The following is an 11,606-nucleotide window of genomic DNA, read 5'->3' as shown; positions in this document are numbered from 1 at the left end:
TTATATGGTGAGCTACTGAGTGGCTAAGACAGGCAAGCCCCATACAATTGTGGAGGACTTAATTCTTCCTGCTGCCACAGATATGGCTGATACAACGCTGGGGGAAAAGACCTCAAAAAACTATACAGACAATGCCTTCGTCAAACAACACCATTTCACGACGCATCAGTGACGTGGCAGGAGATGTTTTGAAACAATTACTGCTTCGCATACAAGCCAGTGAATTCTATGCGTTACAGCTGGATGAGTCAACAGACGTGGCGGGCCTGGCACAGTTCCTGGTATATGTCCGTTATGTTTATGGGGGGTCAATTAAGGAAGACATCCTCTTCTGCAAACCACTGGAAACCAGGACAACAGGATAGGATATTTTTTAAGTACTGGACAGCTTTGTGACATCAAATGGACTTTGGTGGTCAAGATGTGTTGTTATCTGTACTGATGGCGCAAAGCCATGACAGGGGGACAAAGTGGAGTGGTAAAGCGAGTGCAAGCAGTTGCTCCCGACGATACTTGGGTACCCCTGCAGCATCCACCAAGAGGCTCTTGCTGCCAAGGGAATGCCTGACAGCTTCAAAGACATTTTGGACACTACAGTGAAAATGGTTAACTTTGTTGAAGCAAGGCCCCTGAACTCCTGTGTATTTTCTGCGTTATGCAATGGTATGAGCAGTGACCATGTAATGCTTTTACAACATACAAAAGTGTGCTGGTTATCAAGGGGCAAAGTATTGACACGTGTTTTTTAATTGAGAGTCGAGCTTAAAGTTTTCTTTACTGACCATCATTTTCACTTGTCTGACCGCTTGCATGATGACAAGTTTCTCACATGACGGCCTATCTGGGTGATGTTTTTTCTCGCCTGAATGATCTGAATCTAGGATTACAGGGACTCTCCGCAACTATATTCAATGTGCGGGACAAAATTGAGGCTATGATTAAGAAGTTGGAGCTCTTTTCTGTCTGCATTAACAAGTACAACACACAGGTCTTTCCATTATTGTATGATTTTTTGTGTGCAAATGAAATCAAGCTTACGGACAATGTCAAATGTGATATAGCGAAGCACCTGAGTGAGTTGGCTGCACAATTCCGCAGGTACTTTCCCGAAACGGATGACACAAACAACTGGATTCGTTATCCGTTTCATGCCCTGCCTCCAGTCCACTTACAGATATCTGAACAAGAGAGCCTCATCGAAATTGCAACAAGCGGTTCTGTGAAAATGTAAAAATGAAATCCAGATTTCTGGATTGGGCTGCGCTGAGAGTATACTGCCTTGGCAAATCACACTGTTAAGACTCTGATGCCCTTTGCAACCACGTACCTATATGAGAGTGGATTCTCGGCCCTCACTAGCATGAAAACCAAATACAGGCACAGACTGTGTGTGGAAAAAGATTTAAAACTGAGACTCTCTCCAATACAACCCAACATTGCAGAGTATGTGCCTCCTTTCAAGCACACTGTTCTCATTATCCTGTGGTGAGTTATTCACAATTTTCGATGAACAAATAAGGTTTTATATGTAAGATGGGTAAATAAAGAGCAAAATTATTGATTATTATTATATTATTATTTGTGCCCTGGTCCTATAAGAGCTCTTTGTCGGGTTGTGACAAAAACTCACTCATTCTAATGTTTAATTGTCACGTCCTGGCCAGTATAGGGTTAATTAGTATTGTAGTTTGGTCAGGACGTGACAGAGGGTATTTGTTTTATGTGGTTCGGGGTGGTGTGTTTTTGTTAAAGGGCATTTGGTTTAAGTATTCCGGGGTTTTTGGGTACTGTTTGGTGTTCTGGTATTCTATGTCTAGTCTAGTATGTCTGTTTCTATGTCTGGTTAATTGGGGTTGGGACTCTCAGTTGAAGGCAGGTGTTGTCTATCTGCCTTTGATTGAGAGTCCCATATATGAGGGTGTGTTTGTGTTTGATGTTGTGGGTGATTGTTCTGTGTTCAGCCTTATGCTTTACCAGACTGTTTGTTGTTGTTCGTTCATTTTCGTGTTTTGTTATTTTGGTATTCATTTTGTAAATAAATAATCATCAAGATGAGAAAACACATACCTGCTGCGTTTTGGTCCTCCTTCACCGACGACAACCGTGACATTAATAAATGTATTGTATGTTTATTTTACCTTTATTTAACTAGGCAAGTCAGTTAAGAACAAATTCTTATTTTCAATATATATATTTGAGTAGCATAAGATTAATTAATCAATCAATGTACATGCAAAAACATGGACATTGAAACAAAAAATAAATATACCTGCAATATAGCATGCTGGGAAATATGATAATGAGGGTGTGGTTTTGGTTCATCCTTAAGATGAACCAAAATCCTTAAGAGTCTAAATTAACATATGGAATTGTTTTAAGATGGTCATACCAAGGATAAGTTAGCCATTTGATTTAGATTTTAGGACATTGAATTTGGCCTTACTGCTATTAGCCCATAAACACATTGAATAACATATTCATACATGGAAAAACAGAAGAAAAAAAATAAATCAAAACGAAGTTTGTTTTAAAGTGTCTGTCATATATCTGAGAAATATAAGAAAGATCAGGATCCCCCCCAAAAAAATGCACTAAACCACTTCCATATAAACTCAGCAAAAAAAGAAATGTCCTCTCACTGTCAACTGCGTTTATTTTCAGCAAACTTAACATGTGTAAATATTTGTATGAACATAACAACATTCAACTACTGAGACATAAACTGAACAAGTTCCATAGACATGTGACTAACAGAAATGGAATAATGTGTACCTGAACAAAGGGGGTGTGAAAATCAAAAGTAACAGTCAGTATCTGGTGTGGCCACCAGTTGCATTAAGTACTGCAGTGCATCTCCTCCTCATGGACTGCATCAGATGTGCCAGTTCTTGCTGTGAGATGTTACCCCCCTCTTCCACCAAGGCACCTGCAAGTTCAAATCAAATCAACGTTTATTTGTCACGTGCACCGAATACAGCAGGTGTAGACCTTACAGTGAAATGCTTACTTGCAGGCTCTAACCAATAGTGCAAAAAAGGTATTAGGTGAACAATAGGTAGGTAAAGAAATAAAAGCAACAGCAAAAAGACAGTGAAAAACAGTAGCGAGGCTATATACAGTAGCGAGGCTATATAGAGACACCGGTTAGTCAGGCTGATTGAGGTAGTATGTACATTTAGATATGGTTAAAGTGACTATGCATATATGGTGAACAGAGAGTAGCAGCAGCGTAAAAGAGGGGTTTGCGGGTGGTGGGTGGCGGGACACAATGCAGATAGCCCGGTAAGCCAATGTGCGGGAGCACTGGTTGGTCGGGCCAATTGAGGTAGTATGTGCATGAATGTATAGTTAAAGTGACTATGCATATATGATAAACAGAGAGTAGCAGCAGCGTAAAAGAGGTCGGAGGCCGAGCAATTGCCGTACCAGGCAGTGATGCAACCAGTCAGGATGCTCTCGATGTTGCAGCTGTAGAACCTTTTGAGGATCTCAGGATCCATGCCAAATCTTTTTAGTTTCCCGAGGGGGAATAGGCTTTGTCGTGCCCTCTTCACGACTGTCTTGGTGTGTTTGGACCATTCTAGTTTGTTGTTGATGTGGACACCAAGGAACTTGAAGCTCTCAACCTGCTCCACTACAGCCCCGTCGATGAGAATGGGGGCGTGCTCGGTCCTCCTTTTCCTGTAGTCCACAATCATTTCCTTAATCTTGGTTACGTTGAGGGATAGGTTGTTATTCTGGCACCACCCGGCCAGGTCTCTGACCTCCTCCCTATAGGCTGTCTCGTCGTTGTCGGTGATCAGGCCTACCTCTGTTGTGTCGTCTGCAAACTTAATGATGGTGTTGGAGTCGTGCCTGGCCGTGCAGTCGTGGGTGAACAGGGAGTACAGGAGGGGACTGAGCACGGACCTCTGGGGGGCTCCAGTGTTGAGGATCAGCATGGCAGATGTGTTGCTACCTACCCTCACCACCTGGGGGCGGCCCGTCAGGAAGTCCAGGATCCAGTTGCAGAGGGAGGTGTTTAGTCCCAGGATCCTTAGCTTAGTGATGAGCTTTGAGAGCTGTAGTCAATGAATAGCATTCTCACATAAGTGTTCCTTTTGTCCAGGTGGGAAAGGGTAGTGTGGAATGCAATAGAGATTGCATCATCTGTGGATCTGTTTATGTGGTATGCAAGTTGGAGTGAGTCAAGGGTTTCTGGGATAATGGTGTTGATGTGAGCCATTACCAGCCTTTCAAAGTACTTCATGGCAACGGACGTGAGTGCAACGGGTCTGTAGTCATTTAGGCAGGTTGCCTTTGTGTTCTTGGGCACAGGGACTATGGTCGTCTACTTGAAACATGTTGGTATTACAGACTCAATCAGGGACATGTTGAAAATGTCAGTGAAGGCACCTGCCAGTTGGTCAGCACATGCCCGGAGCACACGTCCTGGTAATCTGTCTGGCCCTACAGCCTTGTGTATGTTGACCTGTTTAAAGGTCTTACTCACGTCGGCTACGGAGAGCGTGATCACACAGTCGTCCGGAACAGCTGATGCTCTCATGCATGCCTCAGTGTTGCTTGCCTCGAAGCGAGCATAGAAGTGATTTAGCTCGTCTGGTACGCTCGTATCACTGGGCAGCTCGCGGCTGTGCTTCCCTTTGTAGTCTGTAATAGTTTGCAAGCCCTGCCACATAAGACGAGCATCGGAGCCGGTGTAGTATGATTCAACCTTAGCCCTGTATTGACGCTTTGCCTGTTTGATGGTTCGTCGCAGGGCATAGCAGGATTTCTTGTAAGCTTCTGGGTTAGAGTCCCGCACCTTGAAAGTGGCAGCTCTACCCTTTAGCTCAGTGTGAATGTTGCCTGTAATCCATGGCTTCTGGTTGGGGTATGTCAAATCAAATCAAATTTATTTATATAGCCCTTCGTACATCAGCTGATATCTCAAAGTGCTGTACAGAAACCCAGCCTAAAACCCCAAACAGCAAGCAATGCATGTGAAAGAAGCACGGTGGCTAGGAAAAACTCCCTAGGAAAAACTCCCTAGACAGGCCAAAAACCTAGGAAGAAACCTAGAGAGGAACCAGGCTATGAGGGGTGGCCAGTCCTCTTCTGGCTGTGCCGGGTGGATATTATAACAGAACATGGTCAAGATGTTAAAATGTTCATAAATGACCAGCATGGTCAAATAATTATAATCATAGTAGTTGTCGAGGGTGCAACAAGCACGTCCGGTGAACAGGTCAGGGTTCCATAATCGCAGGCAGAACAGTTGAAACTGGAGCAGCAGCACGGCCAGGTGGACTGGGGACAGCAAGGAGTCATCATGCCAGGTAGTCCTGAGGCATGGTCCTAGGGCTCAGGTCCTCCGAGAGAAAGAAAGAAAGAGAGAAAGAGAGAATTAGAGAGAGCATATTTAAATTCACACAGGACACCGGATAAGACAAGAGAAATACTCCAGATGTAACAGACTGACCCTAGCCCCCCGACACATAAACTACTGCAGCATAAATACTGGAGGTTGAGACAGGAGGGATCAGAAGATATGTACAGTCACTGTGGGGACGACATCCTCCATGCACTTATTGATAAAGCCAGTGACTGATGTGGTGTACTCCTCAATGCCATCGGAAGAATCCCGGAACATGTTCCAGTCTGTGATAGCAAAACAGTCCTGTAGTTTAGCATCTGTTTCATCTGACCACTTTTTTATAGACCGAGTCACTGGTCACTGCTGCTTACTGCTTTAATTTTTGCTTGTAAGCAGAAAATAAAGAGGATAGAGTTATGGTCGGATTTACTAAATGGAGGGCGAGGGAGAGCTTTGTACGCATCTCTGTGTGTGGAGTACAGGTGATCTACAATGTTTTTCCCTCTGGTTGCACATTTAACATGTTGATAGAAATTTGGTAGAACTGATTTAAGTTTCCCTGCATTAAATTATCCAGCCACTAGGAGCGCCGCCTTTGGGTGAGTGGTTTCCTGTTTGCTTATTTCCTTATACAGCTGACTGAGTGCGGTCTTAGTGCCAGCATCTGTCTGTGGTGGTAAATAAACAGCCACGAAAAGTATAGCTGAAAACTCTCTAGGCAGGTAGTGTGGCCTGCAATTTATCACAATATACTCTACTTCAGGTGAGAAAGATCTAGAGACTTCCTTAGATTTTGTGCACAAGCTGTTGTTTACAAATATGCACAGACCGCCCCCTCGTCTTACCGGAGTGTGCTGTTCTAACTTGTCGGTGCAGGGTATATTCCGCTCGCTGAATATCCATGTCGTCATTCGCCACGATTCCGTGAAACATAGGATATTACAGTTTTTGATGTCCCGTTGGTAGGATATTCGTGATCGTACCTCGTCTAATTTATTGTCCAATGATTGCACGTTGGAGAGTAATATTGACGGTAATGGGAGCTTTCCCCACTCGCCTTCTGCGGGTCCTCACGAGGCATCCCGCTCTGTGTCCTCTGTACCTGCGTCTCTTCCTCTTGCAAATAACGGGGATGTTGGCCCTGTCGGGTGTTTGGAGAATGTCCTGTGTGTCCTGCTTGTTGAAGAAAAAATCTTTGTCTAATCCGAGGTGAGTGATCGCTGTCCTGATATCCAGAAGCTCTTTTTTGCAGTAAGATACGGTTGCAGAAACATTATGTACAAAATAAGTTACAAATAACACGAAAAACCCCCACATAATAGCACAATTGGTTGGGCGCCCATAAAACTGCTGCCATATCCTGGACATTTCTGGGGGAATGGCCCTAGCCTCAAACTCCGATCCAACAGGTCCGGGCTCTTTGCTGGCCATGGCAGAACACTGACATTCCTATCTTGCAGGAAATCCCGCACAGAACGAGCAGTATGGCTGGTGGCATTGTCATGCTGGAGGGTCATGTCAGGATGAGCCTGCAGGAAGGGTACCACATGAGGGAGGAGGATGTCTTCCCTGTAACACACAGCGTTGAGATTGTCTGCAATGACAACAAGCTCAGTCCGATGATGCTGTGACACACCGCCCCAGACCATGACGGACCCTCCATCTCCAAATTGATCCCGCTCCAGAGTACAGGCCTCGGTGTAACGCTCATTCCTTCGACAATAACTGCGAATCCGACCATCACCCCTGGTGAGACAAAACTACGACTCGTCAGAGAAGAGCAGTTTTGCCAGTCCTGTCTGGTCCAGCGACGGTGGGTTTGTGCCCATAGGCGACGTTGTTGCCGGTGATGTCTGGTGAGGACCTACCTTACAACAGGCCTACAAGTTCTCAGTCCAGCCTCTCTCAGCCTATTGTGGACAGTCTGAGCACTGATGGAGGGATTGTGTGTTCCTGATGTAACTTGGGCAGTTGTTGCCATCCTGTACCTGTCTCGCAGGTGTGCTGTTCGGAAGTACCGATCTTGTGCAGGTGTTGTTACACGTGGTCTGCCACTGCGAGGACGATCAGTTGTCCGTCCTGTCTCCCTGTAGCGCTCTCTTAGGCGTCTCACAGTACGGACATTGCAATTTATTGCCCTGGCCACATCTGTAGTCCTCATGCCTCCTTCCAGCATACCTAAGGCACATTCACGCAGATGACAGTGACCCTGGGCATCTTTCTTTTGGTGTATTTCAGAGTCAGTAGAAAGGCATCTTTAGTGTCCTAAGTTTTCAAAACTGTGACCTTAATTGCCTACCGTCTGTAAGTTGTTAGTGTCTTAACGACCGTTCCACAGGTGCATGTTCATTAATTGTTTATGGTTCATTGAACAAGCATGGGAAACAGTGTTTAAACCCTTTACAATGAAGATCTGTGAAGTTATTTAGATTTTTACGAATTATCTTTGAAAGACAGGGTCCTGAAAAAGGGACGTTTCTTTTTTTGCTGAGTTTATACTTATATAAGGTACTGGGCTACCTTCAAATGAGTCTTGTGAGGCTTGTGTGGGTGTCCTAGAGCAAAACAACTGACATGTACGTGAGAGTCTCACCTTTCAATAGAGGGGTCATATTAGTGTGTAGCCCAAACTGTTCGGATGCTGCAGACAGAAGTTGTCAGATCTGCGGTACCGACTTCTGATGAATCCCGTGATATTTGAACACCATTGTGTTCATGAGAGTCTTATCTTTCCATAGAGTGGTCATATTAGTTTGGAGGCCAAACCGTTCGGACTCTACAGACATTGCGTGAGAAGACAGATTTTTGGGATAAATCAAATCAAATCAAATGTATTTGTCACATACACATGGTTAGCAGGTGTTAATGCAAGTGTAGCGAAATGCTTGTGCTTCTAGTTCCGACCGTGCAGTAATATCTAACAAGTAATCTAACCTAACAGTTCACCATAACTACTTTATACACACAAGTGTAAAGGAATGAATACGAATATGTACATAAAAATATATAAATGAGTGATGGCCGAACGGCATAGGCAAGATGTAGTAGATGGTATAGAGTACAGTATATACATATGAGATGAGTAATGTAGGGTATGAAAACATACAAAGCGGCATTGTTTAAAGTGGCTAGTGATACATTACATCAAGATGGCAAGATGCAGTAGAAGGTATAGAGTACAGTATATACATATGAGATGAGTAATGTGGGGTAGGAAAACATTATATAAAGTGGCATTGTTTAAAGTGGCTAGTGATACATTTAATTACATCAAGATGGCAAGATGCAGTAGATGGTATTAGCGTACAGTATATACATATGAGATGAGTAATGTAGGGTAATAAAGTGGCTAGTGATAGATTGATTACATCAATTTTTCCATTATTAAAGTGGCTGGAGTTGAGTCAGTATGTTGGCAGCAGCCACTCAATGTTAGTGATTGCTGTTAATAAGTCTGATGGCCTTGAGATAGAAGCTGTTTTTCAGTCTCTCCGTCCCCGCTTTGATGCACCTGTACTGACCTCGCCTTCTGGATGATAGCGGGGTGAACAGGCAGTGGCTCGGGTGATTGTTGCCATGATGATCGCATGGTCTGACAAACACTGCTGTAGCTTGGCCAACTTCTACCGCAGATACCCACGCAAAACAACAGATATCTCTAGCTTAAACAGATGGATTTTGATGGGGATTGTTTAATTATACTAATTAGGGTCTCGGACATTGACTCTAGTTTTTCTTTTAACACCAACACTGTGGTCACACACACGTGTCACACACACATCCCTGGTTTGAATGCAAACAGTTTTGTGAGGTAAGCGCCAAGGGCAACCTCTCCCTAACCGGCAGGTTAGCCACTATAGTGCAAACAGGATTTGTCCTATGTCGTGGACATGATGTAACAACTTCAGGCAAAGTGGATTTTAAGAATTTGGTTAATTTGTATGGTTACAGCTTAGCATCAAGTTAAAACAACAAGCTGTCCCAGTATATTTCCAACTCTATGTAAGAGTGCATGCAAGGGTATGCATTCATGTACTACTAAATTAAAAGTATATTTAGCTTCATGAATTTGCATATGAGACGTGCAAGTATGTGCAAATTCATATAGACTTACTGCAGCTATACCGTATAATATATGACTATACAAACTATACAAACTCCAACACACACACACAAACACTTTAAAGGCAGAAGAACAGGTTGAACCAATGAAGAAGAGTGGGGCAGGAAGCAAGGATGTTAACCCTTTGAGGCAGGGTAAAAGACACAGTGTTTAAGCCGTAGAGGAAGGGAAATAATGTTTAGCTTTTTTGTCAAGGACAGGCTGGTCTATACTGCTGGGCTGGTTTGATATACTGTTGTTGATGTAGTCAGTAGACGTGAGCAGTGTAATGTTAACTGCATGGCGTATACTACTCTACAGCACAGCTGGGTTGGTGTTGCATGGCCTCCCTGCCTTGGCACAGCAGGATCCCCTCTTTCCGACACTTTCCCCATGCAATGTTAGGCACTGGAGCTGATCAAGACAGATGGCCTCATGTCCAGTAGCACATTTTAGTATTCTGCTGCCTAGCTGGGCTGGGCTGTCTGTCTGTCCTCTGCTATGCTCTGCTCTGCCTAGTTAATAATTTGTTAGGCCCTGTGGGGTATGAGGCCAGCATGTTGACAATGGGCTCACTGTTTCTCTGGCCAACGAAGGAGATTAGAGCGAGGCTGATCCGGCCATTCTGCGGCCAGGGGGTGAGTGTGGGGGAGGGTGGGGGGAACGAGGGGGGAGGGCACTAAGCCTGTTTCTGTCCCAGCTCACAGACGAGTAAACGGCACAGTCAGTGTTTTGTAACACCCAAAGCCTTCGCAGAGTACTAGTGCCATAGTATCTTTAGGCTAGCTATGTAAACACTGGTATGAACACACACATACTAGTAGCACACTAACACGTAAGGACACTTCATTTAAGTGAATACCAACTAAATCAATTACTGATAAGTGTACCCATTCCTCAATTTTAATTTTCTATGGAAATGTACAATAATGTCTTCTCAGTAGCATTTGAAAAGTTGCAAAATACAAAACGCTATATATAAATTTTTTAAGTAATGTTACTACATTTGTTTTTTCCTTAAATAAATCATGAAAGATTGGTGTGTTGTTTCACTATCTAATCATTGTTGTTCAATGACAGGCATGTACATGTATCTGTTCAAAATCTATCACTTGAGAGACAATGATACAATGATATATATCTGCTTCCCTCTCAGAGAAATAAGTAGTACTCTTGTGTTTTATCCATTCAAATGCAACAAATAACTAAATGTTTAATAAAGAACTGTACAAAAGATACATTTGCGACATCAATATTTATTAAATGTACAGAACAGTAATATTTTACACACACTTGAAGGTATATTTTACACACACGTGAACATAAGCAATCATTTCAAATGAAAAAACACAAATGTGAGAAATTGGTGGATATAGTGTTTTGGAAATAAACTCTTTATCTGTAAAACATGTCTGCAATAAACCAATAGCCACAATCCTCTTATGCAGGTCATAAAGTTGACCAATGAACCAATAGCCACAATCCTCTTATGCAGGTCATAAAGTTGACCAATGGAACACAACAGACTAATCAAAACATGTTTTCGTTTGCAGGACCATTGTTCAGAACAACCAGAGCAACCAGTGAGGAGAAACAACCATAGATTCCCAGTAGGCAGGTCCAATCACCTCTGTTATCAACTGTTCAAACAGCCTGCATATCCACTGTGTACCCACTACCCACACAGACAGCGACCCTGGGAAGCCCCGTCAGCCTCCACCTACACACCACCACCACATGGACTCTGATTCTCTTACCACATCAGGGCTCTGGCCCGTAAGAATAAGAACAATATCATATGTCTGTGAAAATGAAAAATACTGTCCACATCAAAACATGTTACAGGCAATTCTCCCTACATAAAGAGTTCCTAGTGTTTTTCTGTGGACGGTCAGTGTGTTTGAACCCACATCTGACACCTAGTGTTAAAACGGCATGCCGTGTTGTGTTAAAATACACTGTATATTCAAAAGAATGTGGACACCCCTTCAAATTAGTGGATTCGGCTATTTCAGCCACACCCATTGCTGACAGGTGTATAATATCGAGCACACAGCCATGCAATCTCCATTGACAAACATTGGCAGTAGAATTACCTTACTGAAGAGCTCAGTGATTTTCAAAGTGACACCGTCATAGGATGCCACC

Source organism: Salmo trutta, chromosome 16 (assembly GCF_901001165.1).
Source record: "Salmo trutta chromosome 16, fSalTru1.1, whole genome shotgun sequence".
NCBI lineage: Eukaryota > Metazoa > Chordata > Actinopteri > Salmoniformes > Salmonidae > Salmo > Salmo trutta.
This window is presented reverse-complemented; position numbering follows the sequence as displayed.